Here is a 14,052-nt window from a genome sequence, read left to right on the forward strand (position 1 = left end):
CAGCTGTCTTAACTCTCAAGGAGGACAAAGATACTTTTTCTGATATTGAGTCAATGTTTTACAAGCCCCCATCAACACTAGCATTACAAAACTGGGAGTTTTGCCTTGTGAGAAATAAAGACTTGGTCACTTAATGCTGCAAATGGGAGAAGAATTTAATAAAATTTCCACCAACCCTTATCTGGGACTATGAGTTGACAGAAATGTGAGGTCACATGATACAGCAGCCTTTGTACCTGCAGTAAGGAGTGACCCACACCACAGGAAGGCGGAGGTGGGTACAGCAGATGCTGGAGATTAGAGTCAAGATTAGTGTGGTGCTGGAAAAGCACAGCAGGTCAGGCAGCATCCAAGGAGCAGGAAAATTGACGTTTCGGGCAAAAGCACTTCATCAGGATTTGTTGAAATTGCCCGAAACGTCAATTTTTCTGCTGCTCAGATGCTGCCTGACCTGCTGTGCTTTTCCAGCACCACTCTAATCTTGACTCACACCACAGGAAGGCCTGGCAGTTTTAGATATCTCAGCTGGTATTGGATAAGGGGGATGGTTGGATAGGGGTTGGATAGGGGCACATCAGCTGCGCCTGGAGGACCATCAGATAGGTGAACTACAACCTTTGGTCTGCCTGAAACTTGTTGGTCTTCCAGCTGAAGGAGTTGACCCTGACTGAGTGTTGCAGACTGACACATTCTAAGGTCCAGGACTACATGCTAAGGAAGCCAGTAAAGCTTGGGGTAGCTGCCACCAAGGCACAGTGGAGAAGACCACAGTCTAAGGTCTTTCTGATGAAGTTAAATGGGGGTTCATTCATTTATCGGACCCTCACGGTGCCTCAAATATGTGTAAATATAACCTTGTACAAGGAAGAAATGCCTTTGGTTTGTTTGCTGGATACTCCAATGTTTGTTTTCTCCATATGCTACTGTACAGAACTGAACTGCATTAGTGAATAAAGATATTTTTATGAATACAGTATAGTTTTGAAATAATTTTTTAAAAGGTTTGGGATGAGGGAATGGTGGCCACTTGGGCACATCAGAGGAGCTCTCTGTAATCATCCCCCTTAAACCTTCTCCGTAGGATCTTGAAGCCAATCCTCTGGTGAATCTTTGCTGAGACTCATTCCTGAAGAAGGGGTCATGCCCGAAACGTCGATTCTCCTGCTCTTTGGATGCTGCCTGACCTGCTGCGCTTTTCCAGCAACACATTTTCAGCTCTGAGTCTCTTGATCCCAGCCCTTAATTGAGCTCCTTGATGTGATGGGACTGCCTATAGCCCCAGCAATGATGACAGTTCCTGGATGCAGTTGCAGGAAGTACAGGGCAGCTAGTCAATAAGATTGGCCGGCAGGGGAAAGGGAAAGAAGGCCTGCCGTAAAGCAATTAACCCTGCTCCGAGTGGCAATAAACTGCTAATGAGCAACATCTAGGATCATGGGCAGACTCCCCCCCTACCTCTCCATGACCCTTTAGCCTAGGGGCGAGCAGGGACTGCTCAGCACCCAATTAAATCCAGGCCAAAAATTCAGCACAGAGGGCAATGCATCCAGTTCAGAATGTGGCCTGGTTTCCTGTAAGTGAAGTGAATTACCAAGAAATCACCAATGTCCATCCGGTGGGTGTACAGGGAGTACAGTAGAGACTGTCCATCCGGTGTATGACTACTCCACCCACTCCCGATGTGGTAGCAGCCATTTTCCATTTGCAATGTGTATTCCGAAACACAAAGATAAAGGCAACACAGGTTGCCCTTGATGTAGTGAATCAGAGGTGCAGCCTGGTCACTAAGACCGCCCCCATCTTCCCCCACTCAGCCCACTCAGCAATTGTCCCCTCCCCCTCCCCCCATCTCTGAAGTTCCACATGCCATTCTCCCTGGCACTCCCTGTCATGTCATCAGCACTGATCCTCTACATGCTCCTATATAACATCTGGAATTCTATCTGCAACTCCCATGATTACCTCCGCTCCCTAGCCCGACAGTTTAGATCTGCTCACTAACATGCTTGTCTGCCCTCACTCCCCTGCCCCAGCCCCCCACCCCCACCCCCTCCATTATAATCACGGTAATGACAATCAATAGCCCCTTTCCAACTATAATCCAATCGCCCCCCCCTCCCCGAATACCCCAATGCACTATTGTATCATCACCTCATTGTTTGAGTTGCACTCGCATCACATTATTGTCTCTTTTGCATCCCAGCATGCGGCCTCCAATCCTCAAGAAATAACTTGGGCCAACTCCCCATCTACAGCAGTGGCCCCTGTTAATACCCCTTTGACTTTCATTGAGCTGACCCCCAGGACCCCCATGGCACCCTTCACTGATTGATTTGGATGAACGGGCCCTACTTAGGACTGAATAGGAGCCTAACTCATTTCCCCAACTGACTTACTGCGACTTCCAGGACAATTCATACTGGAGCTGCAGGAACAATCATGGTACACCCCATCACTATTGGGACAAGAACTCTGCCTGCCCAGAGCAGCCAACTGACCATGTTTAAAGAATTGACTGATATCAGATAAAGTCCTTGAGTTACTGTGCTGGGAGCCCTGACTGAAGGTTGTGTTGCTACACCTGACTGAGGAATAATCTCCTTGGGCTTTGATGCACATTCAATGTACTTTCTGCATGGCACATGGTGCAGGTGGGAGATTGGCATATCAACATTTTCACCTTTTTGACTGACACTGCTGACACACCATAACAAGGTTTACTCTGCAATAAACATCACATCAAGATGGATGTGTCGTAGCCTTCACAGTCTGGTTGAGATGGCAATGTGCAAAATGTCAAGACATGCCAGGGATGCTTGAGAGTCCAAGTAAGTACAAAACGAGTGAGCAGTAAGAGGGCAAGCTGGTCCAATCCATGAGTCGAGTCCTATCCGTGCCTGCAAAGTGTCCTTGCAACAGCATTCCGATGAAAGGTGTTGATGCATTCCAAAGTTCAATATTGAGTGCAGAGCTAGCCTGCAAATGGATTGGATGTGCCATGGGGATACAGTGAGATTGGTATGTCATAGTCAGAGAGATATACAGCACGGAAACAGACCTTTCATCCAACTCATCCCTGATGACTAGATCATAGAATTCTTACAGCGTGAAAGCAGGCATTTGGCCCATCGAGTCCACACTGACTTTCTGAAGATAATCTCAGCCAGACCCACTCCATCCCTGTAACTCTGCATTTCCCATGGTTAATCCACCTAGCCTGCACATCCCTGGACACTATGGGGCAATTTAGCATGTCCAACCCACCTACCCTGCACTTCTTTAGACTGTGGGAAGAAACCGGATCATGGGGAGAATATGCAAACATCACACAGGCAGTCGCCCTAAGGTGGAACCAGCCCTTTGTCCCTGGCACTGTGAGGAAGCAGTGCTAACCACTGAGCCACCTGCCAAAATACGTGGGTAAGGAGGTCACATATTGGCGACTGGTGTCCAAGATAGAGGTCTGGAACAGCAAATGGCAATCAGGAGAGTGAATTTCATGTTGGGAATAGTCGCCGTGTCCTTTCTATCTGTCGGGTAGGAGAAACTGTATATCGATAAAGCAAGATTAATTACTGAAGAATTATTGATGTATGTTAAAAGGTCTCTTGCTGCTCAATAATGAGAGTTATGTCTTGCCATTTGGAAAATGGGACTCTAGAAGGCTCCTCCCTCTCGGCTCCAACTTTCTCACCAATCTCACCAATACCCACAAGGAACGATGCCTAGGATGATATTACACAAATTCCAAAATGTCAGATTCATATGGGATGTTGCAGTAGTTCTGGTCAAACCTCTGCAGCCTCTATACCTTTACTTTTGGAATAAACAAAACAATTCCTTTACCATTTGCAGTGAATTATTTTTGGTACTCTGTATATTGCCTCTTCTGTACCATACTCTCTTTTTTGTCTGCAAATTCTGTCTTTACACAAACAACTAGTGGGATTATGACCGACTCATTTCTCCCACCCTGCAGTGCATTCTCTGTGCTATCGCTGTACATATCAGTAACTTGAATGACCTTCTGTACTATTAGCTGCTTACTTGCAACATTCTTTAAAGACATTTCTGCATTAGTCCAGTGTATCTCGGAGAGACCTTTAACATACTTGCAAAACTACAACAGTCAGAAAAGCTGACAAACTGCTTCGGAAAAAAAAAGCTGACAACTCAAAACACATTGGACAACTAAAATATAGTCCTGTATAAAGGCCCATGGCCAAGGTCACTGCTTCACTCACTGAATAAATTAAAGCCATTTTTATTTCATTGGGTTTCAGATTTATAAAACTTCTTTTTGGATAAAATTGGCCAACTTTGTAACTGTATGAAAGCTGAAGCACAATGATATATTTTTAAAAAGTACAGTGTGTCCTGAACTTGGTATAGTTTAAGGAACAACAACCAACAGCTTGTTTTCATTCATTGTCAGTATCTCAGGACAAAGGTCAAGTGTCTCAGAGGCCATCTTGAAGCCAAGAGGGCAAGAGTTGGCCAGAGGAACTGGGGAGAGTCGAGTGTTTCCTCAAGCCAGGATTCCGTGCTCTCTATTCTTCCACTTCTATTTTGTTTGCAGCAGAGTATCTGCGGTGAATTACTGACTGTGTTGCAGCTTGTTGGGCAAGGTGCTACTATAAGGCACAGTTTGCAGGAACTCCCTCCCGCACACCGACGTGAATTTCTTCCCTTTTTTTTAATGTCAGACAAAGGTAACATTTTGATGTGCGCATTATGGAGTTTATGAACATGAGCTGAAACAGACCTGACTAAACGTGGTTCATGTGATGAATGAGGCCTTTGAATCAGCCTTGAAATGCCTTCTTGAGATCACGTGCCGTCCTTAAGTTGTGAAATAGGATGGGCTTTGGAAGTCAATTACTCAGCACACGGATGCAGGCACTAAATAGAATTGGCGTGATTGTGTAGGCAAACAGCCAGCTAGCAGTGCTTGATGGGAAAAATGAGTTCTGAAGGTGAAACCTTTATCTTCATGGGGAAGCCAAGGACGTGTTCTAGAAAATATTGATTGTGGATACTCTTTAGGTACATTCTGTGAATTACACTGAGATTGGAGTTTCAGCAATCCTACTGAATAATTTTGTTCCTCCAACCAAAATGACACTTACAATCCGCGTAAATAATTTAGAAAAAGAAAATTAACTTTTACTATTGCTGAATACTGAGACATGCAGTTGAAATTTTTTATCTCGCATTCAGAGGGACAAAGATGAAAATGCCAAATGTCAAGTGATCACAACAATTGCACCACAATGGAGAAAGGGTGCTCATTGTTTGGAATATAAATTCTTGTGGTGGTTTAAAGAGGAGACAATGACTGAGTGTATTATTGCTAGGCAATTAATCAAGGGACCCAGATAATGTTCTGGGAATCTGAGTTCAAATCCTGCCACAGCAGACAATGAAATTTGCCATCAATGCAAATTGGAGTGAAGAGTCTAATGAAATCATTGTCAACTGTCCAAAACACTCATCTGGTTTAGTTATGTCTTTTCAGGGAAGGAAGCTGTCATCCTTACCTGGTCTGGCCTTCATGTGACGCCAGACACTCAACAATGTGGTGACTTCTAAATGCCCACTGAGCCATGATAGGTGGGTCCCCCTCCTCCAAGAAGAATGGTCAGCCAGAAGCCAATATACCTGGAAGTCATCCAGCATGGTGTCTGCCTGGGAGAGTCGGCACTATTCCCCACTCCACTGGGAGCAAGTGCTGCCATTCAGATTGGCCAGCAGCTCAACTTATCCTGGCAGTGTCAGAGCTCAGGGATAGCTGCAGCTAGGATTGTAGGAAAGAACAATGTAGTGGTGGTGATGGCTTCGTGGTATTATCACTGGACTGTTAATCCAAACACCCAGGTAATGCTCTGGGGAAGCTAGGTTCAAATCCTGCTATGCTGGAATTTGAATTCAATAAAATTCTGGAATTAAGAGTATGATGATTATTGGGGAAAAACTCATCTGGTTCATTAGCTTCCTTTCAGGAAGGAAACTACCATTCTTACTTGGTTTGGCCTACATGTGACTCCAAGTCCACAGCAATGTGGTTGATTTTTAAATGCCCTCTGGGCAAATAGTAATAGATGCTGGCCAAGCCAGCGTTGCCCCTCATGCTGTGAATGCATTTAAAAAAGCACATCGAGTAGATTTGATTTGATTTATTGTTGTCACATGTACCTCAGTACAGTGAAAAGTTTCGTTTTGCATGGCAGATCATTCCATACAAAGTTCCTAAAGTGATAGAACAGGGTGAGGAAAACAATGTTATGGCTGTAGAGAAGGTACACAAAAAGCAAGATCACCATTAGATTTGAAGTTAGAGAGGGCCTTTCAGCAGTCTAATAACAGCGGGGAAGAAGCTACTCTTGAACCTATTGGTACGTGTGTTTAAGCTTTTGCACCTTCTGTCTGATGGAAGATATTAGAAGCGATTCTAACCAGGGTGGAAGGGGTCTTTGATGTTATTGGTTGCCTTCCCAAGGCAGTGAGAAATATGGATGGAGGCAATGGATGGAAGATTGTCACTGCTTGTTCCTAAGCTCTGTATACATTTCTTTCCATTACCTCTTGTCATATTTTGTAACCAACACACTCATCTTTTTCTTTCTTCAAAGTCTGTTTAAATTGGCTCCATTTAGAATGTAAATTCACTTGGATCTGGAAGAAAGATATCCACAAGGGAAAGGATTCTTCTGAATTAACCCTGTTGCAACCATCTGAGGAGTGGAGTGAAAAGCAAGAGGAACCAGCCCATCCCTTTTCTCTCTGGAGTTTAATAGTTTTTATTGTATCCTCTCTGGAAAAAACAGATTGGGGACCCTCACCTGGGCTTGTAATATGATAGAAAGCGCATCTCTTTTCTTATGAAAGTTCCCTAGCTGCCAACACTCAGAATTTCCTCGCATGTTAAATAGAGAATGGGAAATACTAATAGTCATTCCCCAACAAAACGCGATTGTGAAATGCAGATACCAATCTGTGCAGAAGAGGTTTACAAGAATGGTTCCAGAATGAGAAACTTCAGCTCTGAGGTTAGGTTGGAGAAACTGGCACTGTTCTTCTTGTAGACTGGCCGGCTAAGAGGAGATCTTATACAAGCTTTCAAAACCATGGTTAGAGCAGAAAAGGAGAAACTGTTTCGGCTGATAAAAATAAGTCAAGAATGAAAAGGAGAAAGTGAGGACTGCAGATGTTGGAGATCAGAGCTGAAAATGTGTTGCTGGAAAAATGCAGCAGGTCAGGCAGCATCCAAGGAGCAGGAGATTCGACGTTTCAGGCATGAGTCTGAAGAAGGGCTCATGCCTGAAACGTCGATTCTCCTGCTCCTTGGATGCTACCTGACCTGCTGCGCTTTTTCAGCAACACATTTTCAGCAAGAATGAAAAGGGATGGATTTTAAATTATTTGCGAAAGTAGCAGCTGTGACAAGAGAAAAGTCATTTCTCACATGAGTGGTTTCAGTCTGGAATGCACTGATGGAAAGTTTAGTGAAGGTTGGTTTGATTGGGGCATTGTTTGAATGGAAGCCAATGCACAAGGGAATGGAGAATAGTCAGGAGCATGGCACCGTATCATAATGTTCATTGTGCATTCAGGATGGGCTGAATGGCCTCTTCTGGACTGTAATGCTTCCATGATTCTGTGACAGGGTTATTTCAAATGTGGAATGGTTTGAAACTACTCCGTCATGCATTCATCAGTCGGTCCCTTTGCTGCAAAGAGTATAAATTTGATCATTGAATATTTAAAATAGTGTTACTCGCACAAGTGAAATTTGTCCTGCTGGAGACTTCGTTATGGCTTCAACCCTTAAACATACCATTGGGATATGAAAGAAGTGGTTGAGTAATTCTTTCCACATCACGGTACCATTCTGTGTTCTATCTCTTTTCTGTGTGCACAGTATTTTTACACAACGTGCAGAGACACATATAAGGAAATGTCTTGAGATCCCAAAGATCAACAATATTTTAAAGACATCATATACTTCATATTCTCAAAGAATCGACAACTGAGGTTGGCAATTAAATTTTAATTTAGCATCATCATATCTGTCTACTCCTCTACTACACGTTTATAATTAAATGCAGTGCACTACAAAACAGAAGTACTCAACTGGTTTGAAAGCATTTTGGCACATTCTGATGTTGTGAGGGGTGCAAATTAAAAGTATTTTTTTCATGCACATCGCATGGCAGAAATTTGAGTTAAGTTGTTTGTGACATATTCTTTATATATTTAGAGGTTGCCTCCAGAATGTCCTTCTTTTCTGCAGAAGGCCACCTACCAATTTATGGAGAGCCCAAGTTGGAAGATAAGCCTTTCACATTTTTTTGTCACTGAGCTATTACCCACCAGAATTGCACAGTCCACAGCTAGATCAGTAGTATGCTACTTTTTGACATTTATGCCCAGTTGAGTGTTCTGTTAGCTGGTCGGAAATCGGTAAAGAATTATTATCAGTGTTAGAAACATAGAAAATAGAGCAGGAGTAGGCCATTCAGCCCTTCGAACCTGCTCCACCATTCAATTTGACCACAACTGACCATCCAACTCAGCAGCCCATTTCTCCTTTACCCCCATATCCTTTGATCCCTTTAGTTCCAAGTGCCATATCTAACTAATACTTGAAATCAATGTTTTGGCCTCAGCTCAGTAAACTATTCTCACTTTGTCCCCATTTACTTTGAACTCTTTACTTCTAGGAACTATGTCTATGTTCTTCCAAGGTGGGATTTGATTTTCATGATCACCAAAAAACTCGCAATCATACCCATTTCAAAAAAAGTACCCGTCCATCATTTTGTTGGAAGTTTATGAATTGATAATATAATGACTATTTCCCAGTGTCTTTTGACAAAAGAGGGATGTGTGACAGTAGGGTGGACTTTCTTGGTGTTGGGTTTTTCGAAGACTGAAAGTAAAGAGGGGTTTCCATAAAATGTCCTTTGTCTGAGCTCTGAAGCTTTGCCCGCTTGAATGTTTTGAATGTCCATCTTGAGTGTCCTTACGTCCAACAGTGACTTTACCCCACCGTGTTCCTGTATGCTTCGGAGATTTGGACAACCTACAGCAGGCATTGCTAAGTATTATAGAGGCCTCCAAGTATGGTAGTGAGAAATACACATTGTCGTTGCCTAAGCCACTTCCAAGCATCACTCCAAATCAACACAGCTGGATAGATCAAGCCAGTCAGACTCCCAAAGCAATTGCCCTGTTAGGAAAATGAACATGTCTGGATGGAGACTGGCAAGAGGATAGATTTTATGGTGCCTTCAATACTTCCCTGAAGAGGTCAAAACCCTCACTAACTCATGGGAGTTCCTGACTTGTGATCAATGAAATAGAGTTGGCTCATTTGAAAAATACATAAATCAGGATTCTTCAGAAATGGGCAGAGGTGACATTGAGGCATCGAAAAAATGGTGCAGAAATCTCTCCATAACTTACCTATCTTTGTAAGCACCACCTGTTCTGCATGTGGCAGAGTCTGCAAATTGTACATTGGACCTATCAGCAATCTCAGAACTCAATGAACCAGAGTGGAAGCAAACCTTTCCGATCCCTGAGATTACTTATAAAGCAGAATGTATATCTGTTCTTGCATCAAAATTGCCACTCTTTGAGACTTTGTTATGATTTACACATCTCTCTTCCATGGAATTGAAGGGTACTTTAAAGGTTAGTGGATGAGGCTATTAATAAAGATAATAGCAGACTTGCTGTTGGTAATGGATAATAGCCAAGAATGGCGAGATGACTATAATAATGGCTGCTCTTCATGCCAATGATATGTGCGCTACTTACGGGAAGGGAAATCATATCCAGGCAAGTTATTGGTATTTAAGCAATTTTTTTTGAATGTTTTGACACATTTATGTAATTTCTTTCTCTCATGGTAAGCCAGGAGTGTCCAAAATAAAAGAATATTGGCATGACATCTGAGAAATTAAACTCTGCTAAGACTACAAAATAATTAGTGTTGCCATGATACATGGTTTGAGTTATGCAGAATGTAAGGATAAGATTCAGTTTGATGCAAATGGTCTATCGGTTGAAGGGTGATATTATAAAGTTGAACCGAGATGAAGCGATCTTTCACAAAGTATAACTTTTTGTTCAAATCTAGATTAATGTCTCCATATATCATTCCAAATTTTACAACAAGTGTTTTTGCAGGTTATTAATGATCAGAAAAAATCTTTTGAGCAATTAATCTGACATGATGAAGTGAAACACTACTCTCTACATTGAAAATCCAGGCACCATCCCTCATTTCCAACCCTCTTCCTGGTCCTCATATCCTTATACTAGCTCTCTGAGTATGACTCACTGGGAGCCAATCCCCTGCCATCTCCCTGTAATTCAGCATGTTGCTGCTTTTAAAGATAATAATCTAATTTCTTCCCAAATCCACTGATTGTACATGCCTTTGTCATGTGGTTAGACTGTGCACTTTGGATCTTAACCACTCATTGCACAAAGAAGCTTCACCTCAATGTCATTGTTGCTTTTGCCAAACACCTTATATCATTCTCACTTTTTCCAACACTAGGGACAGTTTCTCCCTCTCTACTCTGTCCTGGCCCCTCATGATTTTAAACATCCCTATTGAACCTCTTCTCAATCTTCTCTAAGAAAAACAATCCAACCTTCTCCAATCTATCCACAGAACTGAAATTCCTCAACACTGGAACATCCTGGCAAATATTTTCTGTGCAATCTCGAATGCTTTTCACATCTTTCCTAAATATGGAATCCAAAACTGGAGATAATATGTAAGTTAAGGCCAAACCAGTGTTTATACAAATTTAGCATAACATCTTTGCTCTTATATACTTACCCCTTCTAATGAAGCCTCAATGCTTTATAAACTGCTCAATCAACCTGTCCTGCCACTTTCAATAACTTAGGGCAAGGATTCACCCAGGTCCTTCAATGTCCTTCAGAATTGCAACATTCATTCTATACTGTCTCTCAGGTTTCTTCCTACCAAAATTAATTATATCATTTTTGAAATATCCAGTATTGCCCTTTCTTTGAATCAGGTTTCTGTTATCACCATTGCATTATTACTTCCACATAGCTATCTACATCTGTAACTCAAAGATATTATTTATCACGTTCTATACATTGACATGTTTGGACTGTAACCCTAATTTATACTTTGTTGCTATTCCACTCAATACTGTATTACTTCTTGTTTTTCTATCCTGCTACTTGTCTTTCCCTTTAACCTTTAAACATTAGTACAACTTCTATAGTATTGCATCCTATTTCCCTCACACTTCCCAATTTCATTTAAATATCCACAAATAGCACCAACAATCCCCACTGGAAGGAAACTGGTCCTATCTAAATCACTCCTTCCTACACCATCTCTCCAACCAAATATTCACTTGTTCTTCCTATTTCTATCCAAATAGAAACAATGAAATGTTGCGCAGTGAATACAATCATGTGGAAGCAGAAAATCTAAATCCTAACTTCAAGATAACTGTTGGATAGATATGCCACATTGTTAATAGCTAACTCAGTAAAACAACATTATCACTGTAAATTAGACAGTTACCGAATGAACTGATTTTCAATCTTATCATTGCATACAAACTGTAATAACTTCCTTGTTAACCAGCAGTGCTATAAACATTATCAACTGCCTGATTTTGTACATTACCAGTAAAATATACTTAATGGAGGAAAAAAAATGGGTTTGGCACATGTTCGTTTGACAAACATAGTCTGTGCAGAAAGCAAAGATTCAATGACTAAGGTATGGCTTAATTGTCCTACACCTCTCAAGACAAGAAGAAGGGAGTCATAAGATTCAAATGTTCACACACATCATTTTGTGAAATAAATGAAGAGTTGAGCAATATGATTTCACAATTATAATTTGCTCTGTAGATACAAGATTATTATCACTGGAATTCATTACATGCCGACGGTGACGGTTTTTATAAAACATACTTTATTGTTGCAAAGTGATTTGTTAACTCTTTGGATTTTTATTAAATGTTAGAACACTGCAGTAATGATGTGTTGCTGGCAATGGGGAGGGAAAGGACAGATGAGTCATAAATGTTGCTCAGTCGAACAAAGAGTTTTAGGGCTGTTGTAAATAACTTTCCTAATCTAAATTTTGAACCAAATATATCGCTGCCAAAGATTTTAAAGAGGACATTGTCTGCTCAATATTTGCTTTCATCAACCACCTTTATATTGTTTTGCCATACATGTTCTTGTAAAATGGTATTGTGAAAGTGGCCCAATACCGATTCTAATTAATATGAATTCTAACTGGCATGAAAGCCACATGAGAATACTTTGCGTATTAAATTTACTTATACTGCAGCTTTGTAAAATGCTATGCAAACTATGCATTATCAACTTGTTAACTAAGGAACTGAGCTCAAACATGCCTTAAGAGGTTTATTGTTGTTCCTCCACAACATTCATCAATGGAGACTTAGAGGTAAATCTTTGATTGCTGTCTTGGTATACAATTAGCCCTATGGTTGTGTAGGGTTCAATGGCTTGATTGATCTACGTTTAATCACGTGAATTATCTCTGATCGTGATCCTTGTAACTTACTTGATTGCTTAAGGATGTGTATGTGGAGCTAACAAGTTAATTAAAACAAAGAACTTCCAAGAGAAAACACTTGAGATTCAACTATGACCATACTTGTACAAGATCTGGTATGTTTATAATTTGCTCTGTAGATACAAGATTATTATCACTGGAATTCGCTACATGCCAATGGTGATGGGTTGTGTAAGTTCTGAGCTATCATACAGTAAGGACAATTAGGGATGGTCAATAAATACTGGCCTTAACCAGTGATGCCCACATCCTGTGAGTGAATGAAAAAATTTCTTTTAGATATCAAAAGTGTTGTAGATTTTGAACTTTGCATTTATATTCGCAATAACCTGGAAATAGCCACTGGACCACAGAGCAGTACAAATAGTTCATTTTACCTGATGAGTTTAATCTTAAAATAAAATTATTTCAAGTGGTAGATGTCACCAGAATGGAAGGTACTATGAAAGGGGACTTGGCTAGTTTCTGCAATGCATCTTGTGCCCACTACTGCCATTGTGCATCAGTGAAATGCTATGATTTGGCAAGGAGAAGTGGTTCAATTCTCTCCTGTTAGAGATGGTCATCACCATTTATGTGATGCAGGTATATCCTATTGCTCCTCTCAGCTACTGGAAGTGGCTGGGTGGAATGAATGGGGAAAGCAAAGTCCTAAGAAACATTGGGAGAAAGTGAGAACTGCAGATGCTGGAGATCAGAGTCGAGAATGTGGTGCTGGAAAAGCACAGCAGGTAAGGCAGCATCCAAGGAGCAGGAGAATCGACTTTTCGAGCATAAGCCCTTCATCAAGAAACATTAAAAGGAATGGGGAAAATTCATCCTTTACATTTGTATATTCTTAAGTTTCAACGTATTGAAAAATGCAAGATATCCTCAAGATTTAGAGAACTAATCGCCAGCACATGAAGGCAGCATTAGGGGAATCTAAAGAAAGTGAGGTGACAATGTAAGACTCAGAGACCTGGAAAATCATTAGGAAATATCAGAAAATAGTTTGCACAGAAGCTAGAGCTTTGCAAAATATCCTCTCATGCCCATTAAGAGATAAATAGCCTCAGATATTGAACTTCCAACAACTTCCATTTTGTAATTAGCTCAGAATTTAAAAATGCACTTTCCCAGAAATATTCAACAAATTCATTACAATGTTGTGCCTCTAAATAAGTAACGCAGACCAAATATTTGTCTAGTCCACAGAAAAAATGAATGCAGCAACTTATGTGAAAGGCTGAATTTGTTAAAAGTGGATCAAAGTATTAAGAATAATTGTTAAGCTTGCAACATAGAAGAAACCAACATGCTTGTACAAAATCTTGTAAGTTCTGAGGTATCATACAGTAAGGGTAATTAGGGATGGGCAATATATACTGACCTAGCCAGTGATGTCATCCTGTGAATGAATGAAAAAATATTCTTTTCGAAATCAG

The sequence above is a fragment of the Chiloscyllium plagiosum genome, unplaced genomic scaffold (assembly GCF_037043375.1).
Source record: "Chiloscyllium plagiosum isolate Xiang-an unplaced genomic scaffold, Cpla_swu_hap1 HiC_scaffold_24, whole genome shotgun sequence".
In the NCBI taxonomy this organism is placed as follows: Eukaryota; Metazoa; Chordata; class Chondrichthyes; order Orectolobiformes; family Hemiscylliidae; genus Chiloscyllium; species Chiloscyllium plagiosum.